Source organism: Petaurus breviceps, unplaced genomic scaffold (assembly GCF_028583685.1).
Source record: "Petaurus breviceps papuanus isolate PSGF00001 unplaced genomic scaffold, PetGlider_PUasm1.0 189, whole genome shotgun sequence".
Classification (NCBI taxonomy): domain Eukaryota; kingdom Metazoa; phylum Chordata; class Mammalia; order Diprotodontia; family Petauridae; genus Petaurus; species Petaurus breviceps.
Window position 1 is genome coordinate 28,449,922 of NW_027185809.1, and position 15,327 is coordinate 28,465,248.

The following is a 15,327-nucleotide window of genomic DNA, read 5'->3' on the forward strand; positions in this document are numbered from 1 at the left end:
ATTTGTGGTTGTCCAAGGCAATGTATGGTAGGAATCCGTTTTCTTTTTGCTTTGGTACCAGTGATCTAGAGAAAGCTGAGGAACAATTTAGTAATAGCCTTCAAGCATAAGAATGAAACTCGGAAATGGTAGCGTTTTTTTTTTTTTTTTTACATTTCTGTAAACAAAACAAAAGGAAATAGACTTGCATGGAAGTGGGGCGTGTGAAAAGAGAACTAGTTTTGAAGTCACAGGATCTGCATTCAAATCTTACCTCTATCACTTGCTACTTCAGTAACCTTTATTTCTCTGGACTTCATCTGAATTTCCACATCTGTAAGGTGAGGGGATTGGACTAGATGACCTCTAAAGTCTCTTCTAGCTCAAAACCTATAATATTCTAATAATGAGAACTAACATTTAGACAATTAGGTGGAGCAATGGACACAGTGCTAGATTTGGAGCCAGAAAGAATTGAGTTCAAATCTTCCCTAAGTTTTTTGACCTTGGACAAGTCATTTAACCTCTCAATTTCAGCGTCCTCATCTGTAAAAATGATAATCATCATAGCACCTACCTGATATAATTGTTGGGAAGACCAAACGAAATAAAAATAAAGTATTTTATAAATGTTAGCTATAATTATTAATATTTATATAATATTTTAAGCTTTATAAAACAATTTATATTTATTTAAACCATATGATCTTACAACTACCCCTCAAGTAAGGCAAAGTGCTATTATTACCTTCTTATAGATAAAGAAAATAAGATTGAGAGACTAGGTAACTTGCCCAGAGTCTCACAGCTAGTAAGTACCCAAGGCAGTATTCAAAGTCAGGTCTTCCTAATTAAATCCAATACTAAATCTATTGAACCATCTAGCTGCTATAATTTGTTATTCAGTCATGTCCAATTCTTCATGACATCATTTGGGGTTTTCTTGTCAAAGATACTGGAGTAGTTTGCCATTTCCTTTTCCAGCTCATTTTGCACATGAGGAAACTGAGGCAAAAAGAGTTAAGTGATATGCCCAGGGTCACATAGCTAGGAAGTGTCTGAGGTTGAATTTGAACTCAGGAAACTCAGGCCTGTCTGACTTTAGGCCTGGTGCTCTATCCGCTGTGCCAACTAGATCACCCCAGCTGCTCTTAATAATCCCTATGATAATGTGATTCCTAAGGAATCAATATCTATATCCACATCAAATATAAATCATAAGATCACACAGTTAGAACACGAAGGTTAGACCTTCAAGGTCATTTATTTCAATCCTCTCATTTTCCAGCTTAGGAAACTGAGGTCAAGAGGTGAAATCACCCATATACAGTAAGTAGCAGAGCCAGAATTTTAAACCCAGGTCTAGAAATTCCAAGACCCACCTCCTGCAGTACTATGTCAAGGATGTTTGACATTAGGGGGAAAATGGTTGAAATGAAGGATAGAATATGTTGAATATTACAAAATAATAGTTAGGGGGGACTATAGATTGCATCTAGAGCAACTCCCTCATTTTACAGAGAAGTTAAGTGGTTTACATTTGTACGGTCCATTGCCCATTACTAGAACACTCCCCATTCTTTTCTTCACCTGTCAAAATACTTCTTTTCTTTTGAGGTCTAACTCAGATGGTTTCTCCTCTATGAAGCCTTCCCTGATTCTCTTTCCTCAAAGCAATCTCTCTCTCTTCCAGTTTTCCTGCTTTCCCCTGTCTAGCACCTTCCTTCACCACAAACCACTCTGCTTTGAACAACAACCATTGATACATTTCTCATATCCCTCCCCTCCTTACCCCAGATAGAAAGGAAACTTTTTAAAGTCAGAATCTCTCTCATTTTTTTCTTTTTTGTATCTCCAGGACCTACCACAATGCCTTACACATGGTAAGCATGAAGTACCTGTTGAATTGATTTGCCCATGATCACACAGCTAGTGAATGGCAGAGTCAGGATTGAAACACAAGTTTCCTGAGCACTTCTCTTTTTTTGTCCTGTCATTATTATAATAATAAGTATAACAAATTTGGGGAATAAATAACATATGGCAATTCTCTAAAGAAAAATATTTGGAAATCAGTTTGAACTATCAAAAAAAAGTCTAAAAGATGTAACTGAATGAATATGAAACAATTCCTTCCAAAAAGAATATTTTAGCTTCCTTCATTAATCACTTCATTACTGACATGATTTTATTCATAACTGCCACTTCAGATCTATCTATATTTCATATGAAATATCTGTATGCCTTTCTGAAATAAACAATAGTTATCCATCAGATGAACAATTTTTGAACAATGGCATAATTCTTTGAATTCATATTTATTCCATAAGTATAAAATGATTAGTCATTTGCTTTTTTAACAATGGAACTAAATAAAAAAAATTGAAGTGCTTTTAGGCATTTCATTGTTAATAAAAAGCAACTAAATTTCAATTCATTCAATATCTAAATTAAGATTACATATATTTTAACCTCCTTGATGAGAAAAATCTCTAACCTATACAATTTATAAATTGGGAAACCATTTAAATATACAATGGTACCCTAGTTTACCGCAAATAATTTCTAGATTCTCTCACCTATGATGCCATCTTGTTTTATTTCCATCTTTTCCTAAAAATAATGTATATTTCTTATCCTTATTGGTATTAAGCTTTTAAAGAAATGGAAGGGTACAGTGCAAAGAAAGCTCAATATAAGGTCAATGCACCTGAGTTCAAATCCCATCTTGGATCTGTGTAGCTTTGGATAAATCAATTAATCTCCGTGGATCTCAGTTTCTCATCTGTAAAATGAGGAAGTTAGAGTTGATAATCTCTAAAGTCTCTTGAAGCCCTAAATGTAGAATCCCATGAAAAATTGTTTTAAAAAACACCCTTTAATACCTGAGATAGTTTGGGTATTGGCATGTCTAAAGATAGAAGAATCAAGTAGGTGACCCCTTAAAGTCCTTTTCAGATCTACTTATTCTGTGATGTTTACAGCAATGTTGAAGAATAGGCAGCAATTGTTTAACACCTAAGCTTTCTAAAGCCAAAAGTAACTTAACATTCAAACTGTATATCTTCTAGTTTATGAGACTTTTGACCTTGGGGTGGGGGAGGAGAAATCTGACAAGCAAAGGCCCATACTGGGAGAATATTATAAAATATGTCTAGCAAAGACAGATACGTTCCAACTGGGCCCTATGCCTATACCTTCTAGTTAGCTATCCATCCAGTTTTTTTTTTAATTCAGTAGTTACTGTCCACAAGTGGAGTGCTGAAATGATAGGGAGAAGGATTGTTTGTACTAGGAATAGAACTGATATGGTGGTAGGGGTGGGGAAACTGGTACTGTGTCTACCTTCCACCCTAATGTGTTTCCCTTTCCCTATTTCCCAGGAAGTCACACGTAAGGCCATAACAATTATGCAGGTTCAGATCTATGGTCCATTCAATTCAGTAAGTATTCATATTAAATATCAACTATTTGTTATTGTACTGTTTAAGCACTAAGCAAAAATTAAAATGAAATACTCCCAGCTTTCAAAGAGCACGTGTTATACTGGAGGAAGACAACATGTAAGCAAATAAGTAAATTGAAAGTCCTTTCAACCTAGAATTTTATTTCTGAACAAACGACATATCAAGGAAAGGGATGGGTATCTTTTTCTTTTCACTATTTTTTTTGGAAGAGGGAAGGAAAGGCAATTGGGGTTAAGTGACTTGCCCACACAGCTAGTAAGTGTGTCAAGTGTCTGAGACAGGATTTGAACTCAGATCCTTCTGACTCCAGGGTCGGTGCTCCACTCTGTACCACTTAGCTGCCCCAGATGTCTTTCTTGAAGACTTATCTGTTATAGATGCATTCATTTACCTAATGCTTTCAGAATCCTTATTTCCTCACCTGGATTCTTGAAATAACCTCCTAATTAATCCTTCTGTCTCAATTGTTTCTCCATTCCAATCTATCCTCTACAAAGCTAATAAAATGATTCTTCTAAAGTAAACTCCAGTGGCTTCCTAATGTCTTTAGAGTTCTTTTTGAAATCTCTTTTGCTTGGCTTTTACTACCCTTCACTAACTGGCCCCAATTTACCTTTCTAGTTTCATTATACACTACTCTTCTTCCCACACTCTATAGTCCAGCCATATTGGTTTTCTTGCTCTTTTTTCACAGGATACTCTATTTTTCCTCTCTGCCTTCACTGTCCGCCATGCCCTTGTCAACCACCTCTGCTCATAGAATCCCTTATTTCTCTTAAGATTCAGTTCAAGTACCAACTTTGACAAATGAATGGATATATGGAATGAGGAAGAGTAAGGAGTTGAGAGAAACTCTGAGGTTGTGAACCTAGAAGACTGGAAAGGTGATGATACCTTAAAGACAAATTTTTTAAAGTTCAGAAGACTAGAAGGTTTCAGAGGGGAAGATAATAAGATCTGTTTTGGACATGGTGAGCTTGAAATCACTATGCTGTATCCAATATGAAATGTTCAGTAGCTAATGTGGGACTTGAGCTCAGGTTATTAAAGAACTTGAAATTAACTGCATAGGGGCAGGTAGGTGGCACAGTCAATAGCACATTGGTCCTGGAGTCAGGAGGAACTGAGTTCAAATCTGACCTCAGACACTTACTAGTTCTGTAACCCTGGGAAAGTCACTTGACCCTAATTGCTTCTTCCCCACCAGAAGAAGAAAGAAAACTTAACTGTATAGAAATTATAATTGAACTTGTACAAGTTGATGAGGTCATTAAGTGAAGATAAAAGATGAGAAGAGTCCAGTACAGAGATTTGGCATATACCCACAATCAGGGAACATAAGGGTAATGAACCAGCAAAGGAGTCTGAGGAGTCACACAGGTAGGAGGAGAGCCAGGACAGAATAGTGTCACCAAAAAAAAAACCAAAGAGGTGGTAGTACTCTGGAAGAAATGATCAATAGGGTCAAAGGGTACAGAGAGATCAAGATAGATGAGAACTGAGAAAGGGCCAATAAATTTAGTAATTAAAATCATTGGTAACTTTGGGGAAGGCCGTTTCAATTGATTGATGAGATCAGAAGTCAGACTGCAGAAGATTTAGAAGTGAGTGAGAGAGGAGGAAATAGAAACTATGAGGATAGATAGCTTATGCTAAGAATTTAGCTGAATAAGGGAGAGATGTAGAATGATAACTTGATAACTATTGAAGATTTTTAACTGGGCATGTCTATAGGCAATAGGGAGGGAACTAATAGGTAGGGAGAAACTGAAGGCAAGTGATTGAGGGATTGATCAGCTAGAGAAGACAGGGAACTAAATAGGGTAAGCTCCAGGTACAAGTATAAAGCTGGCCTTGGCAAAGAGAAAGGCCACCCCATTATCAAAGATTAGTGTAGAAAAGAGTGAGGGATAATGTCAAGGGGGTTTAAGATGAATAGAAATGGAAAAGTGGGAGCTCACAGCAAATGTCACCATTTTCTCAATAAAGTATGAGTCAATGACCTAAGATGAGAGGGTAGAGGAGCAGAAAATATGGGAGATTTGGAATAGCCTTTGTAGGAATAGGGCAGAGAATCAATTAAAGATAAATAAAAAGATTTCCTTGCTGTAGTGAGAGCCCAGTTGAGATCAGATAAATTTGTGGGGGGTCTAGTAAGTTTAATGACATGACTTTTCCCAATTCCATTCAGTAGCATCTGAGAAAAGGAAGGAAACTGAGGAAGTAACTGAGGGTACAGCTGCCCTCTGGGGCTCCAACCCATGAGTGAGTGCCAAATTAGGAGAATAGCAGAGGAAAGGGGAGAGGGAGGAGGGCACTACATCAGCAAATGTTCAGATCCATTGTTTCATATCAGTTACCTTGACAGGCAATGCAGTTTAGTGGATTTAACACTAGCTTTGGAGTTAAAAGAAATGAATTAAAATAATGGCCAGGCTATATCCTTAATTCGGGACCTCAAGAAGTAACTTCACTTCTTTAAGACTCAATTTCTTCATATGTAATTGTATTATCTACCTCAAAGAAATTGTTGTAAGGAAATATCAAGCTTTCTATTACAACCCCAACATCAATGAAGAGTTTTCAAGACTTCTAGATGCTTAGGTAAGTCATTCAGCACTCTCTCTTTCTTGAGTTGCATGTGATCCAGGTTTTTTTAAATTCATTTCCAGACATCTAATGATGATACACATTACATCTTAACATCACAAAATCAGGGATAAATAAGAGCTTTTTTTCTTAGCATGTCAAAAGGTGTTTACATGGATAAATACATAGAAGAAACAAATGAAATTAAGACTATCTTTTTCCTGGTCAAGTTACATTACTGCCCTGGTACCACTAAAAAATTGAAAGTCAAACCACAGCAAAAGACTGGACTACTATAAAATTTTGTGTTGAAGTTTCCATATACCAGGTCAGGTTACATTTTGGTTAATGCAATGGGAAAGATTGCATTTTACAAGGGACATACCATAATAGTGTGATGGAAAGAACGTTGGACTGAGAGTCAAGAAACCAAAATTTAATCCCTGACTTTGCCGCTAATTTGACCTGTGACCTTGGGCAAGTTATTTTACTTCTCTTTACTTCTTTGAATCAAAAAAGGAAGGTATAATCCTAGAAGATGATGTCTAAAGTTTCTTCCAACTCCAATATTCTGTGACTAAAAAATCAAGGGCAAGAAAGGCTGGAGCCAGACTTATAATTATCTGCTACTTCTTGTACATAAGGCTCCTTTCCCACCATCATTGTTTCCAACAGGAGCAGATAAAACAGACTGATGATATGAAAAGGAAAAGAAAACTAGAAAAAGAGGATAAAACACCTTTCCTAATCTTCCTCATCACTAGTGTCTTCCTTCTGGGATTACCTCAAATTTATATGTATGTGTGTATTAGATATAGATATATATCTTTTTATATCTTTTACATATACATATGTGTATCTATACACACATAGATATATGTTTGTGCAAATATATAAATATACATAGATATACTTGTACATAGTTGTTTGTAAATTGCCTCTACCATAGAATGCACACTCCTTGAGGAGCTCAGCAATGAGTAAATATTTAATAAATGCTTATTGGGGGAAGACTGGGTGATGTAGTGAATAGGGCACCGGCCCTGGAGTCAGGAGGACCTGAGTTCAAATCCAGCCTCAGACACTTAACACAAATACTAGCCATGTGACCTTGGGCAAGTCACTTAACCCCAATTGCCCTCCAAAAAAAAAGGCAAAAAATAAATGCTTGTTGACTTGTCTTAGACGCAGAAACACAGAGAGATTAGAAGTCTACACACACACACACCCATCTTTCACCTTCAGTTTTTGTATTCAAGTCTCAACTTATTTAAAAATTAAAGTGAGTTTGTGGGTTTCAGCCAGAGTTCCTAATAGGGATTATACACATAACATCACAAACCAATAATGTTAGTAAAATGCTATGAAGATTAAACATGTGTATAAATATTAATTACTCTTAAGGAGACACTGAGCAATTTGTTCTAGTTGGTAATTTCATCTAAGCAATGGCTAGTGGCTACAATGGTGTTAGAGCATCAGCAGAATTCCATTTAATTCAATTCCACTTAACAGAGATTTTATTCTAGCTGGGGGATACAAAGATAAAGCAAGGCCCTGGCCCTTTTTGCAAGAAGTTTGTGGAACCAGTTGGAGAAATAGCACAAGTCACAGATAACTAAAACAAGCTTTAATATAAGTGCATGGGAAAAGTTAAAATAGAGTACATGAGGCATTTGAGAAAGGAGAGATGGAGCCATAAAGCATACATGTAGAATAAATGAATGAATGCATGAAAAAAACATTTCTTAAATATATACTACATGCAAAACCCTGTTCTAAGCACTGGGGATACAAATAGAAGAGCAAAGCTAGTCCCTACTCTCAAAATTTTGACATTGTATTTGGGGAAAATAACATATACAGAGTATCCCAAAAGTCTTAGTGCATTTTTAAGGTTATAAAGCTTGAAACCATCATATAGGAAGTTTCAGCTGAAAGTCAGATAGAAATGCCCTACGGTCCTTTGGATGCAAGAGTAAAGCAAATGATAATGCATCTTTTTTATGTTATTCCACCAATAAAATCATATTTGCTTCTGATGCTAAACCACACACACCCAGCTATGGTTGTGAGAATGGTGGTGGCTTGATCATTTGGAGAACCAGTTGCTAGGTTGCTGGGTGGATCTCCATAGGAGTTGCTTCCAGGGGGCTTGACAGAAGCAGAGCTGCTGGTTTAGGAGGACTGCCATTCCCTGGTATTCTTGCACTTTACTTGTCTATCTTTGGGAGGGTTGTAGGCCCTTCTCTACAGGGATTACTCCCGTGAGTGATAGAATAGGATAATAAAACATACCTCCCCCCTCTAAGAAAAAAAAAATGAGGGATTGCAGGAGTATGTGGCACACATTGTCTGGAGTGATCACTGCATAGGTTGTTTTTACTTAACTGTTTTTCTTCATTTAAAGAGAGGACTCAGGGGGCAAAGTCAAGATGGCAGAGTAGAAACAGAACTTCCATGCAGCTCCAGCTCCCACCTCCTCCAATTCATGTAAAAAATTACTCTAGACAAACTTTGGAGCTCTAGAACCCATAAAATGATACAGAGAAGCTAATCCCACTAAGGACAGTCCAGCAGGCCAGTAGGAAAGCCTGGCACTCTGGGAGCTGAGTCCAGCCCTGCCGGAGTGGAGGCTTTAGCCTTAGGGTAGGCCTAACCAGACACCGGCTGGAGGGACTTCAGATCACTAGCAGTTCTGGCGGTTTCCAGAATTATCAACCCATAGATGCCAAGGACAAAGTGAGAGGTCAGTGCAGTGTGGAGTTTGGGACCTGGGATTGGGGAGTGCGGTCCGGCCTTTTCCCCCAGGGCGAGAAGTAGCTGAGGTGGGATGGCTGTGCAGCCATGGCCTCGTGGTTGCTTCAGAGCTCCTGGCCTGTGGATTGTAAGGGAACCAAGTGACCAGTCTGAGGGGTAATCTCTCTTGCATTAACCTGCTTGGATCTGATTTGCGGTCTAGGGTGGAGGTCCTGGGGTACGTGACCAGTCTTCCAAAGTGTGTGAAGGCTTCAGAGAGGGTACCCAACTAATACCTCCAGCAGCTGCAAAAACCCCAACATTTGGGGTAAAGCTCCCATTTCTGGTAGCAGAATTCTACTATGGCAAAAAGCTCAAAAGTCAAGTAATTGAGTGGCAACATGAGCAAGTGAAGGAAGCAAAGCAAACAGAGCAACCCAACTTTACACTCCTATTTTGGGGGGAAAAAAGTATCAAAGCATGGAACAGGAGGAAGACAATGAAGTCAGAACTCCTGCACCAAAAGCTTCCAAGAAAACTATGAGCTGGTGACAATCCACAGAGGAGCTTAAAAATGATTTTGAAAATCAAATAAGAGAAGTGGAAGAAAAATTGGGAAGAGAAATGATAATGATGCAAGAAAATTATGAAGTGAGAGTCAACAACCTGACTGAAGAAAATAACACCTTAAAAAATAGACTAACTCAAATGGCAAGAGAGGCTCAAAAAGGCAAGGAGGAGAAGAATGCCTTAAAAAGCTGAATTTGTCAGATGGAAAAAGAATCTCAAAAGCTCACTGAAAAGAAGCATCCTGTCAGAATTAGATTGGAGCAAATGGAAGCTAGTGACCTTATAAGAAATCAAGATACTATTAAACAGATCCAAACAAATGAAAAAATAGAAGGTAATGTGAAATATCTCATTGGGAAAACCATTGACTTGGAAAACAGATCCAGGAAGAGATAATTTAAAAAAATTATTGGACTACCTGAAAACCATGATCAAAAAAAGAACCTAGAAATCATCCTTCAAGAAATTCTCAAGGAAAATTGCCCTGATGTTTTAGAACCAGAGGGCAAAATAGAGGTTGAAAGAGTCCACTGATCACCTCCTGAAAAAGGTCCTCAAAAGAAAACTCCTAGGAATATTTTAGCCAGGTTCCTGAGTTCCCAGATCAAGGAGAAAATATTATAAGCAGCCAGGAAGAAACAATTTCAATATTGTGGAAACACAATCAGGATAACTCAGGATCTTTCAGCTTCTATATTGAGGGATCAAAGGGCTTGGAATATGATATTCTGGAGGTCAAAGGAGCTGGGATTAAAACCAAGAGTCACCTACCCAGCAAAACTGAGTATCATGTTTCAGGGGAAAATATGGTCATTCAGTGGAATAGAGGACTTTCAAGAATTTCTTGATGAAAAAACCAGAGTTGAATAGAAAATTTGACATTCAGATACAAGAAGCAAGAGAAGCTTGAGAAGGTAAACAGGGAAAAGAAATCATAAGGAACTTATAAAAGTTGAACTACTTATATTCCTACATGGAAAAATGATAATTGTAACTTATGGAATTTTTCTCAGTATGAGAACAGTTGAAGGGAATAGAAACATATATATAATATGTGTGTATATATGTATGTATGTGTGTATATGTATACATATATGTCTATGTAGGTGGGTATATGGGTGTATGAATACATATATGAGTGGGTGTATATATGTCTACAGGTATACATAGACAGAGGGCACAGGACCAATGGAATAGGAAGGGATGATACTTAAAAGGTGAAATTAAGAGGTGAGAGAGGAATATAATGAGAGGAGATAGGGAGAGACAGAATGCAGTAAATTATCTCATATAGAAAAGGCAAGGGAAAATTGTTACAATGGAGGAGAAGAACAAGAAGGCAAAAGGGAATGAGTCAACCTTATTCTCATTGAATTTGGCTTGGGGAGGGAATGATATACACACTAAATGGGGTATCTCACCCTACAGGAGAATAGAGGGGAAGGGGAAGAGAGGGGGGATAATGGAAGGGAGGGCAGGCTGGGGGGAGAGGGAAGTTGGAAGCACCCACTTTTGAAAAGGGACAGGATCAAAATAGAGAATAGAACAAGTTAGGGGTGGGATAGGATAGAGGGAAATATAGTCAATCTTTCACAATATATCCACTATGGAAATGTTTTACATAGCTACACATGTACAACCTATATTGAATTGCTTATCTTCCTAGTGAGGGTGGGTGATGAGGGAGAAAGGGAAAGAATCTAGTATCCAAAGTTTTAAAATAAAATGTTTAAAAATATATACACATATTATTATTATTATTATTTTATGTGTAACTGGGAAATGAGATATACAGGCACTGGGGCATAGAGATCCACCATCCCCTAATGGAAAGTCGAAGGGGGAATAGGGGAAAATATGGGAGAGAACAGATTGGGGGAGGGGATATTCTGTGGGAATGCTGTTTTGGGGTGGTGGGTAGGGAAAATTAGGGAGAAAATTTGTAACTCAAAGTCTTGTGGAAATGAATGATGTAAACTGAAAAATAAAAAAGAGAAAAAATATTGAATTAAAAGAAAAAATAAAGAGAGGGTTCAATATTGGGATGAGGGTATATAGAAACAGGAACAAATATGATGTAGAAACAAAGGCACACATGAAGCTTATTTTTAAAATATGAAGTGGGGGGTAGAGCATACAGGCTTCCTTCCTGTAATGTAACAATTGTTACATTACAATTGGGTCTTCTGCCCACTTCCTCCACAACTGTGGCTTGTGATGCATTCCTCTATCAGGCTGTCCTCCCTGCTGCCTTTTGTGGCTGTCTTCCCATCCCCCACCCCCTATCCCAACCCCTTTCTCCACATATACACACTGCATTTTTGTCTCTGTAGGAATTTCAACTAGTAAGGCTTTGGGGGGAGAGTATCTAATTGAGCAGGATCAGGGAAGGTTGGGAGGGGGGGGCCGGAAAGGAACTGACCCTGGTCTGGTCATTGAAGGAAGAGGATTCAGAAAGGTAGAGACATAATAAATGGCATTCACAGAAACACAAAGGTGAAGACAAGAGGGGGGAGTGCCTAGCAATAGTTTGACTTGGCTGGAACATCTACCCCCATAAAAGCTAGTAGTATTCAATTAAGCTAGAAAAGGTACATGGGAGCCAGATTGGCAATGACCTTGAATGGTAATCTAAGAGGCTTATATTAGCTTGTATTAGTTTTACTCCCATTTAGCAAGCAATGGGAGATCTATAGATTAAAAAGATTACTGTGACAGCAACATGAAAGACAGATTGAAAAGAGAAGAAACTGGAGGCAGGGAAAACAGTTTGGAGGCTACAGCAATAGAACAGATGAGAGATGATGAAAGTGTAAGGCAGGGAAGTTGTAGTGGGGAGAGAAGAGTAACAGGTAAATGCAAGAGATATGATAGGAGAATCAACAGGGCTTAGCAACTGATTAGATTTGGAGAGAGAGAGAGAGAGAGATGACTTCAAGGTTTCAAACCTAGGCAAATAGGAGAATTTGGAGTTTGCTGATGGTTTAAGGGGTGATGTGTCATTTTAGACATGTTGGATTTGAGGGGAAGTATAGATATTCTTGCAGGCTATTGGAATTCATAAGCAGGGAGACATCTCAAGAGAGAGGTCAAAGATGGAGATATAAATTCTGGAGCCATCTGCTTGGAAGGGATCACTAGAGAAATGAGGGTGGATCAAATTTCTATCCCACTCACCACAGCAGCTATTCCAAGCCCTCTCTTCTCTCCTAAAACCTCCAACAGTTCCCTCTTAAATATTTCTCAGCTTACAACCCCTTGCTGCTGTCCCCCACTTCCTTTTCCTTTACTCTACCCTCTCATAAAATAGTCCTTCTCTTTACCATGTCATACTTACTAACTGTGAATGCACCCCAAGGCTCTGTCCTGGGCTCTTTTCTTTTCACACTCTCTCACTTGATCACCTGATCAGCACCAATGGGTTCAATTATCATCTCTATGCAAATGACTTATATACATACATACATATACACACATATCATATGTGTGTGTGTATATATATATATATGTATATGTATATCATGGTGTGGCACCACAATCGGACCCATATCATTCACTCTTCTTTCCTCAACTGCATTATCTTAATCTTTGCCACTTGTATTCTGGGAGTCAGCTTGGGAATCAGTCCCTTGAACTAAGGGAGGCACTAGAAACATGAACAATACACAGTCCCTCTGAGGATTCACAAGAGAAGAGCCACAAACAGATACTTTAGCCTTGAGGGATTTGGGAGCCAAAAGGTTAGCCATTTCCATGAGGACCAGGGTTCCTTTCCCTCCTCCTAGAACTTGTTATTTATATAAAATATATATCTAGTTACCCTCTGGAATTCCAATTTCAGATCACCAACTGCCCACTGAACATTTCAAACTATACCAAAAGCATTTCAAACTTATTATCTTTCCTCTCTAAACTCACCTGTCTTCTGAACTCCCTATTAGGGAAAAGGGAAGCAACTAAGCATTTATACAATGCCTACGATGCACCAGACACTGTGCTAAGCATTTTCATAAATATTATTTTATTTAATCCTTACAACAACCCTGGGAGGTAGGTGCTGTTCTGTTGTTTGCCCTTCATTCTCGAAGAGGCCCATGGTATAAGGGAGGTGATGCCATGACTTGCAAGTGAATTGGATTTAAGTGAGGGAGGACAGTGCAAAGTCATGAGCCTTACTCTCTCCTCCGAGAGATCAAAAGGACTGGAAATGGCCCGGGATGCAGTGGGAGACCTCGGCCTTTTTAAGCTATTGACTGAGGCAACGCCCATTCAGTGATTGAGACTAGGTAAGAAATGAGGCAAACCATGGCCTCTTTTACCTAGTTAAAAAAATCAATGCTATTATTTTCCTCATTTTACAGTTGAGGAAACTAAGGAAAGCACAGATTAAGTGACATACCCAAGGTCATACAGCTAGTAAGTGTCTGAGGCTGAACTTGAGCTCAAATCTTCCTGACTCCAAGCCCAGAACTCTATCCAACTGCCTAGGTCACCACTTCCTTCCAGTCCAGGTTCACAAGTTCAGTGTCATCCTTGATACCTCACTCTCATTCACTCCATTTATTAAATCAGTTCCCAAATCTTGTTGTTTCTATCTCCAATATATCTCTTACATGTGGCCCATTCTCTCTATTCCCACAATCACCATCCTACTTAAATCCCTAATCTTATCTTGACTAGACTCTTACAAGTAGATTCCTTATTATTCACCCTATCTCTAATCTCTCCCTTCTTCATTCCATCCTCCGTACAGCTCCTGTAAAGATATTCATAAAGCACAGGTCTGACCAGATCACTGCCATGTTCCCATTCAATAAACTCTAATGGTTTCCTATTATCTTTAAGATAAATACAAATTTCTCTACTTATACTTCAAAACTTGGTCCCAGCCCAACTTTCCAGCATTCTTATATGATACTATATTATATATACTATATGCTGTACTATATTATACTATACTCTGTTATGTTAGACTATTATACTATGTCACACAGTACTACATGCTATTCCTCACACAGGGCTAGAGCAGCCAACCCCCACACCAGCAGTCTTCCTCTTCTCACTTCTGCCTCTTGGAATGCTTTATTTGCTTCAAGACTCAAGCCCCATCTTCTTCATGAAACTTTCCCCTCCAAGATCTTCTTTGTGTTTCCTATACACACATACACATATACATACATACATACATATATATGTATATGGGTAGATGTGTGGCATGGTGACGTGCAGTCAAGATGACTCTACTTCTTGAATTCAAATCTGGACTCAGATACTTCCTAGCTAGCTGTTTGACCCTGGGCGAGTCACTTAACCCTGTTTATCTCAGTTTCCTCATCTGTAAAATGAGCTAGAGAAGGAAATGGCAAGCCATTCCAGAATCTTTTACCAAGAAAACCCCAAATGGGGTCATGAACAGTCAGACATCTAAAAGAACTGAGCAACAACAGAACATATCAAGCATTCTAGGTATCTGCTACTTATCCTCTTTAGAAGGAGAACCTGGGCTCCATGATGGGTGCCTTCAGCCCAACCCTCCCAAACAGAATGAATAGGTTTTTACAAGCCTTCATCAATGAGACCATAAGTTCTATGGAGGAGCTTAGTATCAAGATTCATGTACTCGGGACTCTGGTTTTGCAAAATAGACTAGCTCTAGATTTCCTCAGGGCAGAGAGGGGAGGGATATGTGTTCTCATAGGTCAGTAGGAACCTCTTTAATGATGTTCATACCCACATGCACTAAGTTAAGAATGCGTGGAACAAGTTCTAGGAGGATGGGAAGGAACCCTGGTCCTCATGGAAATGGCTAACCTTTTGGCTCCCGAATCCCTCAAGGCTAAAGTATCTGTTTGTGGCTCTTCTCTTGTGAATCCTCAGAGGGACTGTGTGTTGTTCATGTTTCCAGTGCCTCCCTTAGTGCAAGGAACTGATTCCCAAGCTGACTCCCAGATTACAAGTCGCAAAGATTAGGATGATGCAGTTG

The 15,327-nt window shown here is 38.7% G+C and overlaps 1 protein-coding gene across 2 annotated transcripts in view; it reads right to left on the minus strand.

The window, feature by feature from the left end:
• Positions 1–15,327, minus strand: part of DPF3 (double PHD fingers 3) — a 429,392-nt gene that overhangs the window by 85,588 nt on the left and 328,477 nt on the right. The gene's annotated exons all lie outside the window — the stretch shown is intronic.